Here is a 27335-nt window from a genome sequence, read left to right as displayed (position 1 = left end):
TCTAGCTCCTTCCTCTTGAATTTACATATTAGCATCCCGATCAGAACATGTTCTTCTCCCGATGTCGTCTTACTTGTTCAGTTATTGTATTAATTTGCTTGGGCACTATATATATATATTTATATGTTACTGATCATATATATTTGTGTGTGTATAACATTTGTGTTTTCCATTTTTGCAGTGGAATTATTGAAAGAAATAGCAAAGACGCTTGGAAAGACTGATTGGAATTTTAGTGTAGATCCTGTTGTGATTTAAATACCCTGGCATAGAATATTCTTACTTGAATTATAATAACATATATTCCTGACATATCTGAAATATTCATAATTTATAAAATTGGTGAATTCAATGTATTATGTTTCAATTCATTATGGAATTGATAGTGTCCACTTGATTACAAGAGATATTTATATATGTATGTGATGGCGATTAATACATGAATATAAATAGTAATTATAAATTGTTCATAGTCGGTAATTATGGATAGACTTATAATTAATTAAGAATTGAACTGGATTCGCGTCATGTTGAGATATATTGCGAGAGCCGTCGTATGCAATTGCTTCCTATCACCGTCATGGCATTTGACTCTTTTATTAATTAGTAATTACTTTGATTTGTTAGGCGGAATCTTCGGAATCCTTAGACTGGCACTTTGGGTAATTATGTAATTAATAGTTAGAGGGTTATATTTTCAATATTTGCATCATTGCTACTTGTATTTATTTTGTATTGATTATGATTGATCACAAAGTAAATTCGAAGGCCTTCGTGTGTTTTTAGACAAAATGATTTATTATATATTTATTTATTTAAATTATTATTTTTGTCAAACAATTGTTTTATTGTGATTAAGTCAGAAATAATCAAAGGTACCAAAATAAATATATTAATTAAGTAGTTAGATTGATGGCTTTATTTATCCGATAACTAATTGTGCATAGAGCGGTCAAAGTGCAACATTGACTTAGAGGTTATTTATTATTTAATTAGAGTTCAATTAATTTTTTTTAGTGAAGTAGAAATTAATTTATGAATTAATTGAATTGGGTCCATGGACCGGGCAAATTATTAATTCATTATAGCCAATAAAATAATAAGCCCAAAGGATTCTCACTCATAGCCCAACTTGATATTGGAATCCTATTAGATTTGAGACATGTTAATTAGAGATTGAGAATGATTTATTGTTTCCTTTTCTTTATCTTTATATTGCCTTATATATATATATGATCCATGTATATTTTAGGGATGATTTTTACTAGAAGGAAAAAATGAATATATTTTCTCTCTCTAAAAAATTAGGGTTAGTGTTCTCATCTAATGGAGGCTCCCACAAGCCTAGTTTTCCAAGGTCATTCATGGAGGCTTATGAGTGATTCCTAAAGGCAAAACAAGTACCAAGAAGATAGAGATCCAAGGAGAAGGTATCTTGCTAAGGGATCTACAATAAGTGAGAACATTTACTTTAGAGAAAAGATTTAAAGGTTTATTCAGACCTTTGATGTAAGTATTCAATCTATTAATTGAATGAAATATCATATTTTATTTTTGCATAAAACTTGTCTCTTTGTGATGAATCAAGATCTATGAATCAAAATCCCTCAAAAAGTTTTAAAACTTGCACGTTTCCCAATAGTGGTATCAGAGCATGGTTTGATTCATTGCTAGAGATCATGTTTTTATCAAAATCATCATCATGGATCCAAATTATATATATATATATTGATGTATGTTGATGTATGAATTAATATATTAATACATGATGATGTATGTATAATTGTGAATGAATGATGATGTATGTTTGGGGCCATGGATGAAGCTTATAGGTTGATTGAATGTAATTTTATCTTTGGATGAATATAATTAAGACTTTGATTTAGCCGTTTGAAAGTTTAATGATGTAATTTAATTTTTTCCATTGTATTTCAAATTGTAAATTTATTTAAAGCCATGTAATCTTTATTAAATGATGCTATGAAGTTTCAAGAAGGTCCAAGAGGGTTAAATTAGGCTTTAGGAATTTTCTGGGATTTTTTAAAAAAATTTCAGAATTTTTCTGGAATTTTTAGGGCCTAAATTTAATTTTCTGAGAATTTTTATTATTTTTTCTGGAATTATCGACGATTTTTCGACGGCCGGATTGTCGCCGGCGATGAGAACGGCGCCGGAAGGGAGGACTCACGCTCTAGTGGTTCGCGGTGCACTAAAATTGGGTGCAACCGCATAAGGCAGCCATTGGATTAAAAATCAGGGTGAGAAAGGATCCAGTACATCGCGGCAGCTTTGAGCTCCATGCAACACAAAGCAATAAGGCGCGTGATGTAATGACCCATTCCACCACATGGTATGATATTGTCCGCTTTGGGCCTGAGCCCGCACGGTTTTGCTCTTGAGCTTCACCCCAAAAGGCCTCATACCAATTGGAGGTGACACACTTACATATAAGCACTTCACCTTTCCTCTACCCAGGCGATGTGGGATTGTGCACCCGTAGCTCGCCAGTGTGGTAGCCTGACAGTGTCTCTCGCACCCGCCCACGGCACACCCGCCCACAAGTTCGTCACAATCCACCCCCCTTGGAGGCCCGACGTCCCTGTCGGCACACTTCCGGTTGGGTCAGGCTCTGATACCATTTGTAACGACCCACTCCACCACATGGTATGATATTGTCCGCTTTGGGCCTGAGCCCGCACGGTTTTGCTTTTGGGCTTCACCCCAAAAGGCCTCATACCAATTGAAGGTGACACACTTACATATAAGCACTTCACCTTTCCTCTACCCAGGCGATGTGGGATTGTGCACCCGTAGCTCGCCAGTGTGGTAACCTGACAGTGTTATGGTACCTCGAAATGAGCTTGAGTCTCAGGATCGACGGTTAGGGAGCGTATATGCATTGGGATGCATAGCTGGATACGATGGTTAGAGGTGTACCCTGTTTAGGTATAGGTACATATGCCCACTTCGTGTGCGTTTTAGCATGTTACCTCTATTCAGGTTGAGACCGGCCTGTAGTCCAGTGAGAGTCCTTTAGTGTGACTATTTACGGACTATTAGCTATTGTTGAATTGTTATTTATTTGTGTGTTTGGTTGCATTGATTATGTGTTTGTTTAATGGTTATTTAAACTGGATTTTTTGTTTTACTTTAATTGATTAATTGTTTAATTATTTTCTTTTAGTTGATTAATTGTTTTGATTTCATTGGTTTGTTTGTAGTTAATTATTTAATTGCTTTAGTTGAGTTGGTTTAATTAAATTTATTTAGTTTTAATGTGACTATATGGTTGGTTGCATATATAGTATACACATAAGTAACCGACATAGTTTTAACCTAGTTTTCTTTATGGGCTGAGTAGGTTATGTTTAGGGTTTAATTGAACCTAAGGTTAGTGGCCTATAAATATTCAAGTAATATTCTGACTAGGGTTTTAGAAAACTATTACGATATAGTAAGGGCTGAGGGACTTGGAGAAGGCTGGGAAGGAGAATAGAGAGCAAACAAAAAGAGTTTCGACGGCAAATTGAGGCGAACGTCGGCGTAAGGCAAGTTCTATCCTTACTCTCTCCCTTAGGTTTCGTGTTTTTTACATTCTTAAACAGTTCTAGGACTAACTAAATCAACTAAACACATGCTCTGTTCGTGCTTAAACTGAAACTTATCAGTATGTGTTGTATGCTTAAAAATTCTGTTAAAACGTGATAGTTGCTCGCATATATCTCTGTTTAACCTATGTATGGAATGCAATAAAGACTTAAACATGGACTGGGGAAAACTACTGGGGTTGAATTATAATTCTAGAAACCATAGCATAGGGCGAGGAGTTGCAGAAGGGTTCTGACGAAGAGGGAAAACGAAAAGGCTAGGCAAGAGAGGGAGAGAGCCGGCTCTCCCTTGGAGAGAGCCGGCTCCTCTTGAGTAGATACGGCTCCCAAGTGGGGGAGCCGGCTCCAGGTTCTAAAGGAGGCGGCTCCCCTTTTGGGAGACGTCTCCTTTATGCAATTTTTTTGAGTTTCCAGCCAGTTTTGATTATAGGGGTTGGTTTTCTATGGTTTTAGTTGGGTTTGGGGATGTATGTGGAGTGTGTGGATGATGCTTAAAGACAGCTACTTAAGTCCCAAGAGGTGTTAATAAGTTAATTACTTGGGTAGCTCGGACAGCAAATAGTTAAATCAATGAACACACTGTTTAGAGTTTAAAAAATTATGTTGGTAATATTTTCTGAGACGGGTAATATAATTAAAACATGTTTCACTTCATATTATGATCATGTACTTGAATTATAGTTATTTTGGATGAATTGGTATCGAGTGATCTAGGTTTTAAATCAAACTTAGCATTACTGGATTCCGGGAGCACTATAGGATTAAGCATGTCTATATAACCACTGTAACTCTGTTTTGATGTTTCCATGATTACAGTTTGCATAAATTGTTGAATATGAACTTAGTTGATATTTACTTTAATACCTGTACTATCAACGGTTGGCTGTTGAAAGCTATTAAGATTTACACGTAATAGTATACCGGTTTTACCGAAACTAAGCATGTTTATATATACTGTGGTTCTGTTGTTGATACTTATCTTATCATTGCTGGTGTCAATTTCTGGAATAATGGATCTAGTTGATAGTTATCTTAATTGACTGTAATATCAACTGTTGGATGTTGTATGCTATTAAGATTTAAACTTAGTACTATACATGATTTTATGAAACACTATACATTAAGTGTATTTCTGAAAATACTGAAATTTTGTTTTGATGCCTTCATTATCACTGTCAGTATCAATTGTTGGAAACATGGATTTAGTTGATATTTACCTTAAGTGTAAGTTTATCAACTGCTGGATGGTTGGAGTATGCACCGGTATGGGATGGTGGCATACTAGGGACGGTTTGGATTCAAAACACCAGAACCTACCTACTCTAGATTAAGAATTGGATTTACTAAAAGTTAAGTCCTATTGATTATAATGTCATAGCAACAACTAGTTGAGCGGCACTACTAGGATTCAGGATGGATTTTAAATATATTGTTATGGTACCTCGAAATGAGCTTGAGTCTCAGGATCGACGGTTAGGGAGCATATATGCATTGGGATGCATAGCTGGATACGATGGTTAGAGGTGTACCCTGTTTAGGTATAGGTACATATGCCCACTTCGTGTGCGTTTTAGCATGTTACCTCTATTCAGGTTGAGACCGGCCTGTAGTGTGATACCCCTCGGATCCGAGACACGGGTTGATCAGGCCCAGGCCCAAACCCGAGGGAATATCAAACAATTAATATTTTATAATGAACACGGAATACAAAATAAATTAAGAAATGAAATTAAAGCTGGAAGGAACTAAAAATAGAATTCGCAAAATATTATAATTATTAAAATCCATCAAACTCAAACTCCAAAACTCCATCAGTTTACAACTTGGGAATCCATCTCTAGTGGACCCCTATTAAACATCCAAACGGAAGATAGAACAACTGTAATAAACGTCCAGAAATAAAACTATAGAGAGAGCCCTACATCGTCGGAAGAGTGAATAGAGACATCTGCTCAGCACGAACACGTCTAAGCCTGGAATTGTCGTGTACCTGAAAAATAGAAGTGGGTCAGGCCCACGCGCAAGTTCTATACTACTACAATCCAAACAGAGACCCGATACGCATGTACATCCTAAACAATTCAACAATAGCTAATAGTCCGTAAATATATATATATAGTCACACTAAAGGACTCTCACTGGACTACAGGCCAGTCTCAACCTGAATAGAGGTAACATGCTAAAACGCACACGAAGTGGGCATATGTACCTATACCTAAACAGGGTACACCTCCAACCATCGTAGCCAGCTACACATCCCAATGCATATACGCTCCCTAGCCATCGGTCCTGAGGTTCAAGCTCATACCGAGGCACCATAACAGTACATATATAAAATCCATCCAAAATCCCTAGTATTGCCGCTCAACAAGTAGTTGCTACGACAATACAAATCCACGGGACTTAACTTTTAGTTAATCCCATCCTTATTCCAAGTAGGTGGGTAATGGTATTGTTTTAAAAACCAAACCCATCCTTAGTATGCCACCGTCCCATACCGGTGCCTACTTTCCAATCCTCCAGTAGTCAATAATACCAATAAATCAAGTATATATCAACTAAATTCCAACATCCAACATTCAATGTTAGCAATGATAAAATAAGCATTGATAAACAGGGTCACAACAACAACATATACATGCCCAATTTAAGTTGTCCCTTTAATCTAATATAAAGACAGAATTAATTAAAACTTCTATTTAACACCTTACAAATGACATATAGATATGTAGGGTATGTATCACAAAATCCTAACCTCCACAGTTAATACTAATTGTGATAATGTAAGCATCAAAACAATATTCACAGTATGTATGTAAACATGCTCAAATTATAGTGTTCCACAAAACCGATCTAGTGTTAAACTCAAATCCTCCTAGTACTTAAGTTCTAACAGTTGCTATTACAGAAGTTAAGATAGCTATCATCTAGACCCATCCTTCCAATAATTTATACTAGCAGTGGTAAGGAAAAACGTGAACCACAGAACCACAATGCATCCACAAACATGCTTAGTCTAGGTTGAACAAGCATACAACACTACTGTAACTATCAGTTTCATAGCAAAACATATATCATTTTAGTTTGGTTTAATTTTCATTAATCCTGGAATCATTTAAGAGTGCAAAGAGTATGAAGCCTAAGGGAAAGAGTAAGGATAGAATCTTGCCTTAGAAATTTTTGTTCAAAGTTTCAACGTCGTCTTCTTAAAAAATCCCGGCGAGTTCCAAAACTCGGTTACTGTTCACGGGTACGAAACACTATTCCCGAACTCAAAATCTGATCTCCACCGTTCAGATTGTGCGACACTGAGTCATGAACCTATCCTCCAAATTTCAACTCGATCAGACCACGGACGAAGCGGAATCGGATGTTTGATGAAATATGGGCAGAATGGAAAAAAACCTGTGCGACCCGGTTACTATTCACGAGTACGAATCACTGTTCCTGAGGTCAAACTCTGATCTCCGCCGTTCAGATTGTGCATCACTGAGTCATGAACCTCTCCTCCAAAGTTCAGCTCGATCGGACCACGGACGAAGCAGGATCAGATGTTTGATGAAATCTGGGCAGAATGGAAAAAACATGTGCGACCCGGTTACTGTTCATGAGTACGAATTACTGTTTCCGAGGTCAAACTCTGATCTTCACCGTTCAGATTGTGCATCACTGAGTCGTGAACCTCTCCTCCAAAATTCAGCTCGATCGGACCACGGACGAAGCGGGATTGGAGCTTTGATCAAACCTTGGCAGAATGTGAAAAATTGCGTTTTTCCTTCTCCACTTCCACAAAACGTGTGCTTTGTTTAAAAAAAACCCTACACAGACATCTACCTTATACTTATAGAGTTTTCCTAAACCCTAGGTTCATTTAAGTCTAACTCACAATCCTAACCGGTCCATCCAATTAACGTAGAAACCTACGACGGCTATAATATAAAACCCTAATTTATACTGTAATTAAAACCCTAGTTAGATGTATTTACCTAATTACCCTATTCACCATTAAATACTTAACAAATAATCTAATTGAACAAAATAATAATTAGTAAACCCAATTAAACCAAATAAGACACACATAAAATAAGACACACATAAAATAATTAAACCAATTACACTTAAATCATTAATGCCAATTAAATAATTAAAACACTAACAAGTAATTCTAATCAAATAACTAAACCAATTACACTTAAACCATTAATGCCAATTAAATAATTAAAACACTAACAAGTAATTCCAATCAAATAACTAAAAATAAATATCATTTAAATAAATTAAATCACCACAAAAGAAAACAAATAAGCACCTAATAAAAAAATAATGACACATAATCAAATAAAATGCACTTAAATAATAAATTAAATACCATTAAATACCAGGAATATCCTTTTTTAAATTAGGGATATTACATGTAGTCCAGTGAGAGTCCTTTAGTGTGACTATATATATATTTACGGACTGTTAGCTATTATTGAATTGTTTAGGATGTACATATGTATCGGGCCTCTGTTTGGATTGTAGTAGTATAGAACTTGCGCGTGGGCCTGACCCACTTCTATTTTTCAGGTACACGACAGTTCCAGGCTTAGACGTGTTCTTGCTGAGCAGAGGTCTCTATTCACTCTTCCAACAACGTAGGATTCTCTCCATAGCTTTATTTCTGGATGTTTATTACAGTTGTTTTATCTTCCATTTGGATGTTTAATAGGGGTCCACTAGAGATGGATTCTCGAGTTGTAAACTGAAGGAGTTTTGGAGTTTGGGTTATCAGATTCTAAGTATTTAATTATAAAGGATTTTACTTTTAGTTTCTTCCAGCTTAAACTTTATTTTTTTTTTTCTTAAATTCATTTTTTGTTATCTGTGTTCGTATTACATATTAATTGTTTGATATTCCATCGGGTTTGGGCCTGGGCCTGATCAACCCGTGTCTCGGATCCGAGGGATATCACACGTGAGGACCACGCACTTGTACAAGTCAGCGCCAAATGGCGCGTGGTAGCGTTTCCCACGCGCTGCCACCATGCACAAGGTCCTGCAAGCGCGTGAGGCGCGTGGAGAGCGAGTGAGCCGCGCGTGATGGTGCGTGAGACTGCGTATGACCGGATTTTGTCTTCTTCAGGCGCACAGATCCTTATAAATGACCTCCAGGCTTATTTTAATGATTATTTTGTGTTGTTATCGCTCATTAGGGAGTGAATTATTGTCCCAAAGTGGATTTTAATATTATTCTCCATTATTTAAAGATAGTGGGAGTTCAATAGGGTGCAATAATTATAGCACTTAATAATTATTTAGTTTTTAATGTTAAAACCTAAATCCATTGGCCATTTTATCTGTTTTATCGTTTATTTATTTATTTATGTGATATATGTAATGCATGGAATAAATAATTGTTTATTAATTATTATTAATGCATTGGATCCATGATATTTAATTAAATGACTTGATATATATTAATTAAATTATGAAAATTAATTGGATTTGATTACTAATTAATTTGAATGCACTTATTGGGAAACGAAAAATTATTTTTGTAAATTATTTTTAAAGTGTGCCTCAAATTAAATATTAGTGAATCATTTAAAATCCAAATATTTTCTAAATTTAATTGGATAAAAATCAAGACGTTTTGCATGCATTAGATCATGTAAATGAATAAAATGAAAACCCTAATTATGAATGATTAAAAATTGAGTGGGAGCAGGGATTTTTATACATTACCCCATGGCTTTCGTTATTAACCATTGTAATTAGATCTTGAAAAATAAGGCCACACACATGATTTGAAGAGTCTTAATATTACAAGAATGATTGTCTCATGAAAATAAAAAATATTAAATGTTCATTGTAAGTAGATCTTTAAAAATAAGGCCCTACGCATGATTTAAAGAGTCTAGATTATAATGACAAGATTTTAATGTTTTATTTTTCATTAGAGCATTAATAACGTTATACACTCAATCTAAAATCAATAGTGTTAGCTCTCCAACGGAGTGGTCTACACTAGGTGATTTTAGAAAGGCTAAACATAATCGGGAATCATTTCATAGATAGACAAAGCATTGTCTTAAGAGATATGGAGATGATGGGATTTGCCCGCCAATAGTAATAATGAACTTCGCCAACCGAATAAGTTATTGGCGTATTGGTTATCCGATTTTTCATACAGTGGTTAAGGGACCCACATATTATTTTAATGGAAGTGCTCATCTAATAGCAAATGAATCTTAACAATAGTAATAATGAACTTCTCCAACATGATAAGTTATTGACATATTGATTGAGTGATTTATTATACTACGAAGTTGAGGGACCCTCATTAATTAAAAGAGATTGTTTACCAATAATGATAATGATCTCTTATTGAGATTTATTATATTATGTAGTTAACAAACTCATTTTAATTTTAAATATGCATGATAGTATTAATAATTCACCTTGCATATTGTATAAATGCATTTATATTCAGATTAATTATGTCTAATTCATTTTATCTGCTTGCTTATATATTCAATGATACTGGACTTTATTAATATTGACTGGAAAAGGAATTTAGATATTTTATTCACAACGTAGTGGTACAAAATATATTTACTACTCCTAAACCTAATCATATTACTTTAAGATACTCAAGAGAACATTAATGCTTTTAATAAGTGAAATAAGGCAAATGATAGGGGTTAGTGCAATATTCTAGAGTTTACCTCGAATACGTTCTAAAGCTAACATTTACATTATTTTATTTTCTTCAAGCATTATGTTAAATATCAATGAGATGTTTTAGTGAGATTAGATAGAGGAGATGTCTAAATACTATGTCAGACTTGAATACCATTAAGATAGCCTAAGGAACTCCAATACGAGATCGTATTTTAAAAATGATTGTTTATTTTAAAAAAATTGATATGGAGGTCAATATGGCTGACTTGAATGGTAAGTTTCAAATTGACATGATTATTGCCTTGTTACCAAACTGGTTCGGCTTTTTCAGAATAAACTAAATAAGGAATCAGTTTGAGTTCACACTCGCTGATATTCTTATAGAATTGGTAACAAATGAAGGAATAATCAAGAATATGGGTGTCCCTATCAATCTAATTTAGTTTATATCATCTTCTTCTAGGCCCAAGTGGACGGGCAAAGGAAAGAAGAATGATGATAATAGGACTAGGCTAACACAAAACATGGGTATCCAAAAGATTAAAGAGAATAAGGCAGTGTATGTTGAGGGCGAAGAAAACTGTTTCTTTTGCCGCTAACTAACACACTAAAGGAGAAAACTGTCTAAACAATGACGTGGCATAGGACAATGTATATTTAATCATTGAGCCATGTTATGTGGTTGTATCTATTAATTCTTGATGGATAGATTCTGGAGCCACTAAACATGTTTGCAATTTGTTGCAAGGATTTCAGGAATCCAGAAGTCTCGATAATATGGATATATATTTATACTTGACTTGATGTCAAGGTTGTAGCTAAGTCAGTGGGAGTATTACATCTGAAGTTAGAGAGTATGAGGATATTAGTATTAGAGAACTATCTTTATGCACAGATGTTAGGCACAATCTCATTCTTGTTTCACTTTTGGTTTATAAAAACTGTGTTGCTATTTTCTAAAACTGGTTTTATAAAATTGAATAGATGTGCGATTGCTTCTGGTGCATTGAAAGATGGTCAATATACTATAACCACAAGCTCTTAAATTTTGCAGGATGTAGAAACTAATGTTACATCTTCTAGATTGAATGTTAAGAGAAAATTTGTTATCCCGAACTCATTGTATTTTTAGTATCTATTTTTGGGTTGTAATTAGTCAAAATGAGATTCAAAGATTGGTCAAAGAAGGTTTATAACTTAGTGAGGCAAGGGAGCCTAAACCAAACTTGTGAAACTTGTTTTGAAGGATAGATAACCTTAAGGGCTTTAATCAGCCAAATGAAATAGACATAAAGAACAATTGAAGTCGGTACACACAGATACGTGTGGTCTTATGAACATCCAAGCAAGATTACTCATGTTTTGGATAAATTTATTTGATACGACACAAGTCTTAAATTTTTGGTATATTCTAAAAGTGTCAAGACTGATGTGGAGCACATATTAGGTAAACTTATCAAAATACTTCGATCTGATCGTGGAAATGAGTATTTCTTGGGATAGTGCAAAGACTATATGGTCAATAAGGGTGTTGTGTACTAGTTTTCCGCAATTGACGCTAAATAGATTTAGGTGTCAATTAGGAATAACAAAATTCCACTTAACATGGTTAGATCTATGATTAGTTATGCTACATTATTTCTTTCATTTTTAGAGTTTAGCCTTAACAATATTGATGCACATTATGAACTGTATTCCATCTTACTCTGTCTCAAGGATACTGTTTGAGCTGTGTTTTTGACTAAATCTTAGTTTGAATCACATGCACATATGAGATAGTCTTGTACATGTGCGCTTGATATGGACAAGTAAGTTGGAAGCAGATTATATGCATTATAGATTTGAGAGTTACTCTAAAGGTATTAGAATGGATTATTTTATGATCTCTGTGATAAAAGTTGATTGTTACACTCACTGTTTATTTATAGGAGGATCATATTATGAACCACAAACCTAGTAGCATAATGTTAGAGAATATGGTATGAGTACCAGATGTACCACATGTGAACACACTTATTATAAAAATTACGAATAATATATGAATTCCCTATTGATGCGTCAGCATCATCTAGTACACAAATTCCTGGATCAGTACATTGTTGTAGTGGGAGGATTATCATCCAATCTGACAGAATCATGTTTTTAGGTGAGACCTTTATGGACATCCCTGTTAAACATGAGTTGGACCCAATAAGCTACACGGAAGCGTGAATCGATATGGATGCAGATCGTTTTGGCAAGTTGCTATGAAATCAGAGTTGGAATCTATGTATTCTAATAAAATATGGGATCTTGTAGAACTTTCTAGTAGGGTGATACCTATGGAAGGCAAGTTAATCTACAAAAGGATACAAGAAGATTTCTTAGTGAATAAATCGTGAGTGTACAAGGGAATGTCATTATTTTTCTAATTTTATATATATTGATAACATCCTACTCATTTAGAATGATATGAAAAGTTTTGTCATCAGTAAAGAGGTAGTTGTTCAATTATTTTGAAATGAAGGATTTTCAAGATGTAAGCTATATTCCTAGGATCAAGCTTTTGCAAGATCATGATGAAAGGAAAATAGGCTTATCTTAATAATCCTACATTGATAAACTTTTGACCAGGTTTGGTATGCAAAACTCTAAGAATTTATTGACATGGATTGCTCTCTCTAGTAAGTAGTTTTCCAAGACTAGCAGAGGAGATTGAGCAAACGAGACTGGAACTATATGCTTTGGCATATGAGAGTCTCATATATGCCTTGGTCTATACCAAACAGGACATTCGCTACATAGTAAGGATAGTCAATAGAGATCAGTCCAATCCCGGACTTGATATCTGGTCTGTTGTGAAAAATATCATTAAATACCTTAGTAGAACCAATGATCTCATACTCATTTATGGGTGTGATGATATGGTCCTAGTCAGGTATGCTAGTTCTGATTTTCAATTAGAAGTAGATACTATGAGGTTCATGACTTAGTGTATGTTCACTCAATGGAAGAAAAATCAGTTAGTAGATTGTCAAGCAGATTTTAACTGCTGACTCAAACCTGCAGGTGGAGTACATTGCAGTCTTAAAGGCGACAAATGGAGCCTTTTAGTTTGATCTCACTGATTTAGAGGTTGTGGAACATACTAGCCTGTCTATCGAGCTATATTGCGACAATAGTGCAGAAATAGTCCAAACTAATGACCTAAGGTTTCATAGAGGAACAAAGTACACTAAGAGGAAAGTATCATGTTTTATATGATATTGTCCAGCAAGAAAATGTACTTGTGGCTATAACATTGCGTTGGAATACAACTTTGTTGATCCATTTACAAAGGTGTTATGATCAATGTTTTTGATTAACACCTGGATAACATTGGAGTTAGATGCAATTTGAATTGGCTATAAGGGCAAGTGGGAGTTGTTGGGATTTAAATGCCCTGACATAGCAAATTCCTACTTGGATTATAGTGACATATGTTCTTGACATATCTGAAATATTAATGATTTATACAATTGGTGAATTCAATGTATTATGTTTCAATTCATTATGGAATTGATAGTGTCCACTTGATTACAAGAGATATTTATATATGTATGTGATGACGATCAATACATGAATATAAATAGTAATCATAAATTGTTCATAGTCGGTAATTATGGATGGACTTATAATTAATTAAGACTTGAATTGGATTCGAGTTAGGTTGAGATATATTGCGAGAGCCGTCGTATGCAATTGCTCCCTATTACCGTCATGTCATTTGACTCTTAAGCATGAGAGAAGTATAGACTCTTTTATTAATTAGTAATTACTTTGATTTGTTCAGCGGAATCTTCGAAATCCTTAGACCGACACTTTAGATAATTATGTAATTAATAGTTAGAGGGTTATATTTTCCATATTTGCTTCATTGCTACTTGTATTTATTTTGTATTAATTATGGTTGATCACAAAGTAAATTCGAAGGCCTTCGTGTGTTTTTAGACAAAATGATTTATTATATATTTATTTATTTAAATTATTATTTTTGTCAAACAATTGTTTTATTGTGATCAAGTCAGAAATAATCAAAGGTACCAAAATAAATATATTAATTAAGCAATCGGATTGATGGCTTTATTTATCCGATAACTAATTGTGCATAGAGGGGTCAAAATGCAACATTGATTTAGAGGTTATTTATTATTTAATTGGAGTTCAATTAATTTCTTTTAGTGGAATCCTATTAGATTTGAGATATGTTAATCAGAGATTGAGAAGGATTTATTATTTCATTTTCTTTATTTTTATGTTGTCTATATATATATGATCTATGTATATTTTAGGAGTGATTTTTAGTAGAAGGAAAATGAATATATTTTTTCTCTCTAAAAAATTAGGGTTAGTGTTCTCATTTAATGGAGGCTCCCACAAGTCTAGTTTTTCAAGGTCATTCATGGAGGCTTATGAGTGATTACTAAAGGCAAAACAAATACCAAGAAGATGGAGATCTAATGAAAATGCATCTTGCTAAGGGATTTACAATAAGTGAGAACATTTACTTTACAGGAAAGATTTAAAAGTTTATTCAAACCTTTGATATAAGTATTCAATTTATTAATTGAATGACACATTATATTTTATTTTTGTATAAAACTTATCTCTTTATGATAAATCAAAATCTATCAAAAAGTTTTTAAAACTTGCATGTTTTCCAACAGATTCATACACTGAAGAATGGGGTTGGGTTACCCAAAATCCAGTTAAAGGTTTTGAAAGTGCAGTCACCTGTAATTGCTCCATCTCCAATGCCACCGTCTGCCATGCTGTTACCACGTAATTCTCTCTCTCTCTCTCTCCCTTCTTTCTCCACATATTCATCTATCTTTTTCCTTTTTCATTTATCCTTTTATTTTATTTTTTTTTCAATTCTGAATTATGAAATATGTGTGGATGTCAACTTATCCATATTTTGAATATATATATATATATATAATATACTATTTCTGTTGAATATATATATATTATCTCTAACACATTAAAATATACTATTTCTGTCTAAAAAAGAATGTCATGTTAAACGATTATCTAAACAGGACATCATTTTTTAGACAAATAACTTTTTCAGTGTAATATCGTTGGGAAAAAAAAGTACAAAAAATGTCTAAAATAAAACAGTGTTGAGGCATAATAACTAATTTAGTACTCTAAACTCTCAGGTTGGTTCTCATAATGCTTTTCATAAGGAAATGTTACAGAATATATATATATAAAATAAACAGTTATTATTTAAATTTATATAATATTTTATTATTATACTCCGAATCATTTTTTGTACCCATATCCTACTGTATCTGTAGTTCTGTACATTAAACATTTACTAGTTTCCAAAAAAGCCCGAAGCCCAGACAGCCCGAGCCTGCTGAATTATGGCCCTACCAGTCAAAAGTTTTTGGGTGGGCCTGAAATCCCAGTTGGAGGGCTGGGCCAGCTCGACGCCGGCCCGTTATATATATATATATATATACAGACATATACATACAACTATACATGAAATACACATGTTCAATTGGCATAGATTGGTTTTGTGTTGAAATGCAGAGTTCTGAAAGCACAGAGTCTTCCAGGCAAACTACCCCATGAACTGGTGAGATTCCCTTACCTCCAGGAAATGTAAGTTACCTTCGACCCCCTAAACTTTTTGATCCCTGCAATGGCCTTGTCTTTTCTTCTTAATTACCCATTTGAGTACTTAATCACAAATGTACCCATCATTAACGAACCAAACGATTATCAATCGTTGCACACACTCATTCATACAGTGACCTCACCCGCAACTACCTTTACGGTACTATTCCTCCAGAATGGGGTTCCATGCAACTATTATTGAACATGTATGTATCAACTCCTCTCTCTCTATATATGTATATGTATATGTTACATATTGAATTTTTGCTTGTTATAGCAATATATGACATGATGGTTAATTTTATTGCAGCTCTCTCCTTGGAAACCGATTAACGGGTTCAATTCCAAAAGAATTTGGAAACATGACCGCACTCAAAAGCTTGTAAATTTTGGATAACTCAATTTCTTTCGCATTTAGGTTTATGTGATATAAATTTATTCTCTTAAGATGTTAATTTTGGTGGTTTTTAGAGTCCTCGAGTTCAATCAGCTTTCTGGAGGCATTCCTTCAGAGCTTGGGAGTCTTCCTCACATAGAGAGAATGTAAGACCCTTTCATCTGTTTTTGATTTTCTGGTGTTAGGGTTTTGAGTGTGTGTATGTATACACGTGTGTTGTACTTTATGGCTTAATTCATTGTTATTCTTGAAGGCTTCTCAGCTCAAACAATTTCACTGGGGAGTTGCCGGGAAAACTTGCAAAATTGACCACTTTGAAGGATTTGTAAGTGTCTAAAGTTGATTTATTTTTTCTTTTTTCTAAATACTTATTTATTTCCTATTTTTAAAATCAATTGTTCAGTTTATTCTTTTACACATTGCAGTAGGATCAGTGACAACAATTTTACAGGAAAGGTGCCCAATTTCATCAATAAATTGTGAGACTTTTACCTGTTTTTGTATTTCAATTTTTCTTTGGAAGATGTTCTCTGTTTATCCATTCATTTAAACAAAATTATGACAGGGTGATTCAGGCTAGTGGTTTGGATGGGCCAATTCCTTCTGGAATTTTTCTCTTGGGAAAGCTGTCTGACTTGTAAGTAAATTCTTCTAATCTCATAGATTACACATTTATGTAAAACAATATCTAATTTATGTTTATTCTTCGTTAAATAAAAACAAATGCAGGAGAATCAGTGACTTAAGTGGAAGCGAAGCAGCTTTTCCACCTCGTAGTAATATGAAAAACATTAAGACATTGTACGTTGAAAGTTTCTATATTCTCTTATGGGATATATATTATTAGCTTCTTGCTTTTCAAGTGATATATATATATATATATATATATATATATTTGATTGCATCGCAGGATATTAAGGAGCTGCAATATTATGGGACAGATACCTAATTATCTTGGAGAAATGACAAAGTTGAAAACCTTGTTAGTGGAATTATACCTTTCTTTTCCATTCTCCATTTTCATGTATCTCTTATTTTCTTAACTGGCTGCCTTTTTTTTTATTTTTTTTATTTTTATCACATACTTATCTCTTGTTCAATAGCATAGACGCTCACTAAAACTGAATGTGATTAGTAGCATGTTATGAGATTTTGGTAAATAACCTTTCAAATAATGTCACCTGAATTTGACAGAGCTTATATTCTATTTGTGCATCAAATTGTTAATAAGAAAATTAGAACCAAATCATGAGCAGTGAGCATCCATGACTAGCTCTAAGTTTCTAACGTGAGGAGTTTGAACCGAGGAAGGCTTTGTGAGTATTAGTGTTTGCTTAGACACTATGCTGCAAAGACAGTTAACGTTCTATTGTATTTCAAACTTCCATTTGTTATACTGATTATCAGTTTTGAGTTTTCCATTCTACAGAAATGAAATGGTTTAAAAGAAATTCTCCTGGGATAGTTATTCTAAACCTACTTCTCTTGATTTCTCTTGCAGAGACCTCAGCTTTAACAAACTAAGTGGAGAAATTCCTAGCAGCTTTGTTTCCCTATCAAAAACAGATTACATGTAAGGAATCTGAATTTAAAATTTTTGCTTTTCTTCTTTAAGTCTTTGATGCAAATTTTTGCTGGCCTGGGATACCGTTCTAGCTGATCCATTGACTTAAATTACCCTGACAAACCATGGTTGACACCAAGACCAGCTAAAGAACCAAAACAACCAAGCAACCTTAGAAGCCACCAAATTAAATTTCTCAAGTAGTAAGCAGAGGATGGTCTAAAAGGCCTCAATTAATTTAAAGGTGAATCCTGTGGTTATTCATCCTGTTTTACAAATTACTTTTTGGATTTTAGAGTAAAGCCTATGAAGAACATCTATGGGTTAAACAGGATAACCCCTTGAACATGGCCAACACTGTCTTCACTTGCTAAGTTCATGTGAACTTAAAACAAAAGAAGCAATGGATGGACAAATGGCACTAGCTACATATAAGATTAAATCAGGTTGTCTTCTGTATTTTCTTTGATTAAAATGAGGATAATTTTTTCATGTGAGTTATGTAGAGGAGGAATGCATCCTTCCTCTTGATGTATTAAACCTGAAAAGGCCATCTTAGTAAAGGGAAGTAGTTACTAATATATAGACCAACATTTTTGAGGCTTCCAAACAGCAAGTGAACCTTTTTGAATTTATTGAATTTTTATTATCACCAATTTTTTTATGGAAGTATTGGCTATGTTTCTTTTCACAACTGATGCTTTGTTGTTTAGAAGTACTACAGTATATAATCAATGAGATCGATTTTTTTTTTTTTTTTTTTTTTTTGTGTCTTCTTTCAGTTATTTAACTGGAAACTTGCTAAATGGATCCATGCCTGATTGGATGCAGAAAGATGGAGACAACATGTAAGTTCCTCTTCAAAGATCCTTTGCATTAATATTGTCAGTGTTGCTATCTAGTGAATCATCAATGTACCTTTTTGGGGCTGTTATGGAATACCTTTTTCTTGTTTACCATAAAGAAAAGGAAAATGGGTTATCTAAACTTTCGAAGGTATAGATGGATCATAGGCTCTTCTTAAATTAGAATGATAAATATGGAAATTAATTTTTGATGTGGTTTAATCCCATCACCAGATAAACAACCCAGTCACGTACTGGTTATGTGTAACAACAGCTCAGAGAAAATAAGAAATTTATGTTTTGCATTGTTTACATAATACTAAGATATACAGACACCCCAACAAGGACTCAGATGCTAATCATCTAAAATGCATGAAACATAATTCTTATGCTCATTCTTATTAAAGAGGATCATAATATATGCAGTGATCTTTCATACAACAACTTTACAATTGATCAATCAGGACCATCTTCAACATGTCAATTACGGAAAGTGTAAGATTACTTGCAAGTTCTTACTTTTAAATCATTATTATTTTTCTAAATTTTTCTTCAAACCAGCCTAACTTTTCACTTTGTTTATTTTCTTCAGAAACTTGTTCAGCTGCTCTTCAGTGGGCAACACATCGTAAATTTCTAAAGCATTAGAAGAATATCCATCATAAAATTTTCCGTCATTAGCATTATGTTACTGAGTACATGCTGCAGTTTATTTTCTTGTTATTACAAAAATTCTAATACGTGATACTAATAGTTCCTAATGCCATGGTGCTTTTTCAGTGGAATTGTTTCATGCATGAGAAGTTTTAGTTGTCCATGAAGTAAGTAAAATTGTCATCTACTCTTTTAGATGGTTAGTGTCACAAAGTTCTCATTTTTTTATTTATTATTTTGCTACAGATTCTTCTAGGTCACTTATATTATCATACATCATAATAAATAAGTTTTCATCTCTCTGAGTCATCATAAATCCCCCGAGTGCAACCAAAGCCATGTGTTTCTCTTTGGGTTTCTTTTTCTATTATTTTCTTTTCTTTATTTGCTTTAATAGTTTTAATTCAATTGTTGGTGAGATTCTTTAATATAATATGTTGATTTTGAACCTGCGCCAGTTGATCAACCAGGGCTATTGTCTTGCCACACGGCAGTAGTGAACTAGGAAGCACGGACACATCTAAAAGGTCAAAGAATCTGTGTTGGACACCGACGCGCACCGGACATGTCACGACGTGTGTCAGATGCGCCAAAATACGGGTCTGAATTTTTATTTTATTTTATTTTTAATATTTGGACACACCTCCGACACGCCATGGATAAGTGTCCAACACGCTTGTCGCATTCTCGGGGATTATTATTATCATTATTATTATTATTTTGATAAGTGCATTCTTGGGGAGTTTGAAGAAAGTTGTGTTGAAGTGTAAGTACGAGGAATTGTTTATGGTAGTCATTACATAATTATTTAAAAGTTGTTTTTTATAAGACAATTTTATATTAAAATAATCATATATTTAGGCTTATATTTTAATTCAAAGATTCAAACTCTAGCACGATCAACTTTGGCTCTCTCTTGTTCTCCCACCGAGCAAGCTTCGCTGCCGGTGGATAGTGCTCTCTCTCCTCTTCTTTTTCTTCTCTTCTTTTTTTACAGACCTTTGATACTTCTTTTTTTCCTTTCACGACATTATTTTGCGTTGTTTCCATGAATTTCTTCTCTTCTATGGATTCTTACCATTGTTTTTAACTGACCCCTAATTTTTTTTTTTTTTAACAATACCCTATCCTCTTTGTTTGTTTCTTTCTTTTCCCCGCAAAAACACAATTTTTTTTTCATTAGTAGGTTGATAAAAGATAATATTACTTCTAATTTCTTAAAGTATAACATGATATATATAATATATATTTTTACTATTCGCCTTGTCCCCGCCGTATCCATGCCCTAATTTTTTAGGATTTACCGTGTCGCCGTGTCCGTGTCGTGTTGTATCCGTGTCCCATATCCGTTTCTGTGCTTCTTGGGTGAACACTAAACCTTTATGCAATTCTCACTTTTAAGAGAAATTTTCTCTTTTTTCTTATTAATTTAAATTATTTCTCTTCCAATTGTACATATATTTAAGATAATTATAGGGCATTTGAAGTTAAAAATCTTAAATATTTAGTGGTTTGGCATGTTCAAGATAGTAAAAGTGTGACAATGTACATGATGTCGCAATTCGTATCTGGACACCCCCTTGATAGATAGTCCTAAAATTTGGAGAGGTTTCAGTTTCTCTGTGTGTGCGCGCGTGAGCGCATGTGCTGGTGACTAATAAACGTATTTTTTGGTCTCAGTTCTATACTCTTCTTTCCAAATAAATTGTGGTGGAGAAGAAGCAACTGTCGATAAAAACACCAAATATGAAGGTGATACAGATTCAGGTGGACCATTAGGGTTCTTCCGGAGTGGACCTAACTCGGCCTTTAGTAGCACTGGTCACTTTTTGGAAGACGACCGCCCTAGAGACTCCTTTATTTGGACAAATGCTTCTACACTCTCTGTGAACAATTCCGAGTTGTACATGCAAGCAAGACTTTCTCCCCTCTCCCTGACTTACTATGGATTCTGTTTGCAAAACGGAAACTACACAGTACGGCTTCACTTTGCAGAGATCATGTTTATTGATGACAAAACATATTACAGCCTTGGAAGGCACATATTCGACATTTACCTTCAGGTAGATTTTCACAATTTTTTTTTTCTATGATAATCATTGACAATGTTCATATTTCGGCAAAAAATAAATGATATTCTTATCAACAATTGGTAAAAGAATCCTATTTATCTGATAAAGCTGGGATACTCATGATGTTAATGAGATTAGAGGTCGTTATCTATAAAATAGGAAGTGATCATCTAGTAAAAGATTTTATTTTATTTTTTCTAATTTGGGCCATTTAGATTTTTCATCTTCACCATGCCAAATTCAAGATTTTCTTCTTCTTCTTAGTATTATTAATTTTATTTTTATAATTTTAAAAACAATTCAATTTTGGACTATAATTTGAGTTTCAGCTACTTCTAAATTAATATCGAACTGAAATCTAAGTCTTGTCACAGCATATAAGTTACAGTTGTATTTAATTAAATTTTTGCAGCGAAAGCGGGTGCTGAAGGATTTCAATATTGAAGGTGAAGCAGGTGGTGTTGGTAAGGCAATTGTAAGAAATTTTACTGCAGCAGTCACTAATGGTACGTTGGAAATCCGCTTCTACTGGGCTGGAAAAGGGACAACAGCTATCCCTGTTAGAGGTGTATATGGTCCTCTAATTTCAGCTATTTCTGTGGATCCTGGTGAGATGTATACTTTTTGTGAGGTTTCTATATCATGGTGTTAATGGTTGGGAACTGCCCCATCCTTTGCACAATACGGTTTCAAGTTTACTTTCATATGTAACATACTGATTGTAAGAGAGGAAATTGATTCACATGTTTCGAGACTAGAGTATTGTTTTTTGAAAAAATACATGGGAACTGAACTGGAATTTTCACGCTATATATCATGAGTCTTTTTGTTTCTATCATTTCTGGTTGAATGTTTTCCAACTTCAGGGGATGACGTGATCTCGAAGTCCAAAATATCAAATTCCATTTTTTGTAATGAATTATTGAATTACCATTAGAGAATGGAACGGTTTCATATCCATGTTCTTTCTGCAGCTCTTTTATGACCCTTTGAAAATGGCAAACAGATCATTGTACCAGTAAATATATTTTTATGTTCATGTTATTGTGAAATAGAAAAAATAAAAGGAGAACAAAATTCTCTTTATACTATTAATGGTTGTATAATTTGTTTCCGCAAGCAGATTTTGTTCCATTATCAGATAATGGAACAAGTTTATCAGCAGGCTCTGTGGCAGGAATTGTGGTTGCAGTTGCATTCATTACCTTCCTGTTTCTGGGAATCCTTTGGTGGAATGGCTGTCTGCGACTAAATGATACAATGGATCGAGGTATTTGCAAACCAATTAGGCAAAACCCTGATAATTATGAAAAGTAGTAATTTTAAATATCAACATCATATTCTTCGTTTATGAGGAAGCTAAATGGCTTTGTTTGTTATGTGTTATACATAGTTTTGTCATTACGAGTGCTTTGTAGCAGTATATGGATGCCTCTGTACATTTCAACACTTTTACAATAATTTTTTTATGAAATTTTTTTGTTTGGATATTGGTCTGTTTGACACTTGGTGCTGCAGAACGGCTTGGTTCTCTCTTTTCTGGCCTTTTTAGGCACAGATGTCTGGATCAGTGTTAAGACCTGTTTTAAAATGTTAGCAATTCAGGCTGCAAAGTTTTATAGACATACTCCTTTTCTAACTCAATTTCTTTGACAGATCTGAAGGGTCTTGACCTACAGACTGGTTCATATACCTTGAGACAAATAAAAGCTGCCACAAACAATTTTGATGCTGCTAATAAAATTGGAGAGGGTGGTTTTGGCTCTGTTTACAAGGTAGGATTACTTTAATCATCGTATAATTTTTAAGCTATAATAATGCTGCTCTTTCCTTAAAAAAGAAAATCTAATGCAAAAAACATTTTTTTTTTTTTTTTTTAAATGAAGGGACTTTTTTCAGACGGCACTCTAATTGCTGTGAAGCAGCTTTCCTCCAAATCGAAGCAAGGAAACCGTGAATTTGTGAATGAAATAGGCATGATTTCTGCATTGCAGCACCCTCATCTTGTAAAGCTCTTTGGGTGCTGTATTGAAAGAAATCAATTGTTGCTAGTATATGAGTATATGGAAAATAACAGTCTTGCTCGTGCTTTATTTGGTAAACTTCAAACACATGCTTTGCTTGCTTTGTTTTGGTATCAGACCACGAACAGACATTATTTATCCATGTATGCTTTAGCTGATTATTTTGTTTATGTGACTGTTAATTTGTTAATTTGAAGGCCCAGAAGAATGCCAGTTGAAATTGAATTGGCCAACTAGGCAAAAGATCTGCATTGGTATAGCTAGAGGTTTGGCTTATCTCCACGAAGAATCAAGACTGAAGATTGTCCATAGAGATATCAAGGCCACCAATGTGCTGCTTGATAAGGATCTTAACCCTAAGATATCTGATTTTGGTTTGGCCAAACTTGATGAAGAGGACAGTACCCACTTAAGCACTCGGATTGCTGGAACTTAGTGAGTCAACAGCTCTAATTCATAGTCAGAGTTATTACTATCATTATTTTCATCCTGCACAAGTTTTTATTATATTTTCACTTAGATTTCTTTTTTCCACTATGGCAACTCACATATATACTGATCCCTTTACGGGTGTGCCCTGTTGAAACATATGCCAAGTATTAGTTATATTTTATCTAGTGAGAACAACATTTTTTACTACATTTCTCATAGAGAATTTGATACATTTTATGATTTTACAGTGGCTGTATGACACCTGAATTTGCAATGCGGGGTTACCTGACTGACAAAGCAGATGTTTATAGTTTTGGAATTGTCACGTTGGAAATTGTCAGTGGGAGGAGTAACACCAGCTACCGTTCAAAGGAGGAATGCTTTTACCTTCTTGATTGGGTAATTTCACTGTCTTGCATCAATTGTTTCTACTTGTTTTTTATTGTCAATATATTTTTAAGCTGTGTTTGTTGCTTAAACAAAGCAGATCAAGAAAATGCTTCTAAAAATTGGCCATTAACCTCATGTGCATTGCAATAAATTTAATATTTCATTGCAACATATACTCCGTATTAGTTCTTCAAAGATGAATATCGCTTTGTGCGAAACAGGCTGGCAGATAATTTCTTATTGATTCCATATCATGTGAAACTTTGGCTAAGGAGTATACAAAGTACTGAAATCACAATTGTATGCTCTTTGTTCAACACTGTCAGACTGGGAAAGTTTTTATTTCATTTTCTTTGAGACAAAAGAGAGGTTTGGTGCCCTTTACTTCCGATCACAATGTATATCCAATCATACTTGAATTCTAAGATAGCAATTTTATATTTTTCGTAGGCACTTCAATTGAAAGCGAAGGGGGATCTGCTGGAGCTAGTCGATCCGAGGTTGGGACCAGACTTCATCAAAGAAGAGGTGATGGGGATGATTAAGATAGCTCTGCTGTGTACTGATGTCACTCCAGCAGTTAACCTACCATGTCTTCAGTGGTCAGCATGCTCGAAGGTAGAGCAACTGTTCAGGAGTTGGTTCCGAGTGCTCCAAATAACGACATGAATGTCAAGGAAATGAAAGATATGTACCAACACAGCAATGAAAGTAACATGAGTGAAGAAAGCCTGATCCAAAGTATGTCAGTTGATGGGCCATGGACTGCCTCTTCCACAACTACCGCTGATCTCTACCCGGTCAATCTGAATTCTGATTATTTGGCAAGCAGAAATTAAATAAATGGTACATGTCGTCTTGACTTGTTATTTGTCTCGTTTATCCTTGGAATGCAAATGCATGGAATTTCCTTCTTACTTCGTTATTTTTTCAGATACCTTAGTTACGCCATGAAAGCATAAACATAATGCTTCTGAAACATTTTCTAAAAAATACCATTGCAAAAAATCGTACATTTTTTTCTCTTTAGTGTTTGAAATGCATCAGCGAATCAGAGAATGGTTTTTTCTTTTGGGATGCTTTGTTATTATTATTGATGGCAGTTGAGTAATCTTTCTTTAGAAATGGCAGACGCGGGATTATATAGCTGTTACTCATCGATCTTGATCAACAATTCGCTAATGTGTTTGTCAAGAAATAAAGAAAAACTTAAATTTAAATTTATGAAGAAAAAGCGATTTTTTTTTTTTTTTCAAAAAGCACCTGGTTTTTTTTATTTTTTTATTTTTATTTTTAGTTAAGGGTAAGCTTGCATTGGAGATAAAAGAGAAAATACATGGTGCCCTCAATGAGGGAAAAACAAACAACAAATAGGGCGAGGCAATGAACAGAGCAAGCACAACTATACAAAGCACAACTACCATTGAACTAAGGAAACTACTAAACTAGCTGGTACTGCAAAGTAAAGAGAGAGGCCCAAAGAGCAGCTGCTATGTTACATACTATCCAACCAATGTCACCGATATCAGCTTTATGTTAACAGCCAAGAGTGCCCATGTGATACTCCACAAGCTTGAACAAACAAGCTGTGAAGCTCATCCTCAGTTGATATACTCCTAAGATCAGCACAATTCTTCATCTTGATTGCTGCAAGCTTAGCTCGGACACAAGACTTGACTTGGGAGAAAATGTGATGAGGGCTAGAGTATGAATTCCTGAAGGCTCTGCCATTTCTCTCAAGCCAGAGATAATAGATTGCTGCAGACAACAAAAGTTTGTGAACCAGAAAACTACCAGAAGACCAATGTGTTGAGCACCAGTAGATTAGTTCATTCCAGGAGTTGGGTAGAATGTAGAAGCCTGCAACCTCTTGTATAGCATTCCATACATGTGAACTGAACTTACAACTGAAGAATAAATGGTCCAGTGATTCAGCCTCAGCCAAACAGAGATAACATCTGTTTACATAATGTTTCTTAAGCATAGGCTTTGGATCCAATGTATACAGCCTACCCCTTATTGCAAGCCAAGCAATGCAGCTATGCTTAGGGGTATGAAATTTGAACCAAATTAGTTTGTGCCATATAAATGATGGGGAAGGAGGAGCAAAGTAAGTAGTTGTTTGAGAGAATGAGTAAGCACCAGATGAGCTAGGCATCCATAAAATACTATCACTTTCTTCAGAGGGTGGTTGTAAAGAGTATAGCTGAGAAAGGAAGCTAAGAGATTGAAAAAATTGAGGGTATGCTAGACATAGAGGTACCATCCAATGTCTATTGGAAATTAGGCTATCAACTGTGACTGTAGAGTCCAGTTGAAGAATTTCCAAGTTATTTAATCCTAGCTGCTTTACAATTGGGCCATTTGGTAGCCAAAAATCCATCCAAAGCTTCGTATCCTTTCCACAACCAACCTTGTAAAAAATGATGCTTCTAGCCATTTCTCTGAGCTTCAGCAAGTTTTTCCAGAAACCAGAACTAAGTGTAGATGGTTTTACACACCAGAAACTCTTCTCCTTGATAAGATAAGCATAGGACCAGGCTACCCAAAGACTCTAATTTCCAAATATGCTTAAGGCTGACAATTCTGTTTGAGAGCTCAAGGTCAGGAAAACCCAATCCCCCATAAACTTTAGGCCTACACACTGCATTCCAGGCAACCTTAGCTCCTCCCTTCTTCATTTCAACCCCAGAGCAGTAGAAGTTTCTGATAATCCTGTTAATTTCATCCAAAACCTTCCTTGGTAACACAAATGCTTGAGACCAATAAGCTTGTATAGAGCAGAACACTGACTTGATTAGGACTGCTTTTCCAGCATAGGAGAGAAATTTAGATGTCCAGCTGCCAATTCTTTTAGTGATTCTTCCCACCAATGTTTGGCAATCCCTGGCCTTGATTGTTGTAGCAGAGAGTGGCATTCCCAAATATGTTACAGGAAGTGAACCAGCATCAAATTGCAAAAGGGATAGGATAAAAGATTTTGTGTGAGAATCAACCCTTGAAAAAAAAACTTTACTTTTTGCAGGGTTAA

At 34.4% G+C, this 27335-nt stretch overlaps 1 pseudogene; it reads left to right on the top strand.

Annotated features, from left to right (window-relative positions):
• The first annotated feature begins 15796 nt into the window (after window positions 1-15796).
• Window positions 15797-25376, top strand: LOC132307609 (probable leucine-rich repeat receptor-like serine/threonine-protein kinase At3g14840; annotated as a pseudogene).
• The last annotated feature ends 1959 nt before the right edge of the window (window positions 25377-27335 follow it).

The sequence above is a fragment of the Cornus florida genome, unplaced genomic scaffold (genome assembly GCF_030987335.1).
Source record: "Cornus florida cultivar Cherokee Brave unplaced genomic scaffold, ASM3098733v1 CherokeeBrave_3.0.0_Hap2_Chr05, whole genome shotgun sequence".
Lineage (NCBI taxonomy): Eukaryota > Viridiplantae > Streptophyta > Magnoliopsida > Cornales > Cornaceae > Cornus > Cornus florida.
Note: the sequence above shows the minus strand (reverse complement) of the source record. Positions and strands in the feature narration are given on the sequence as shown.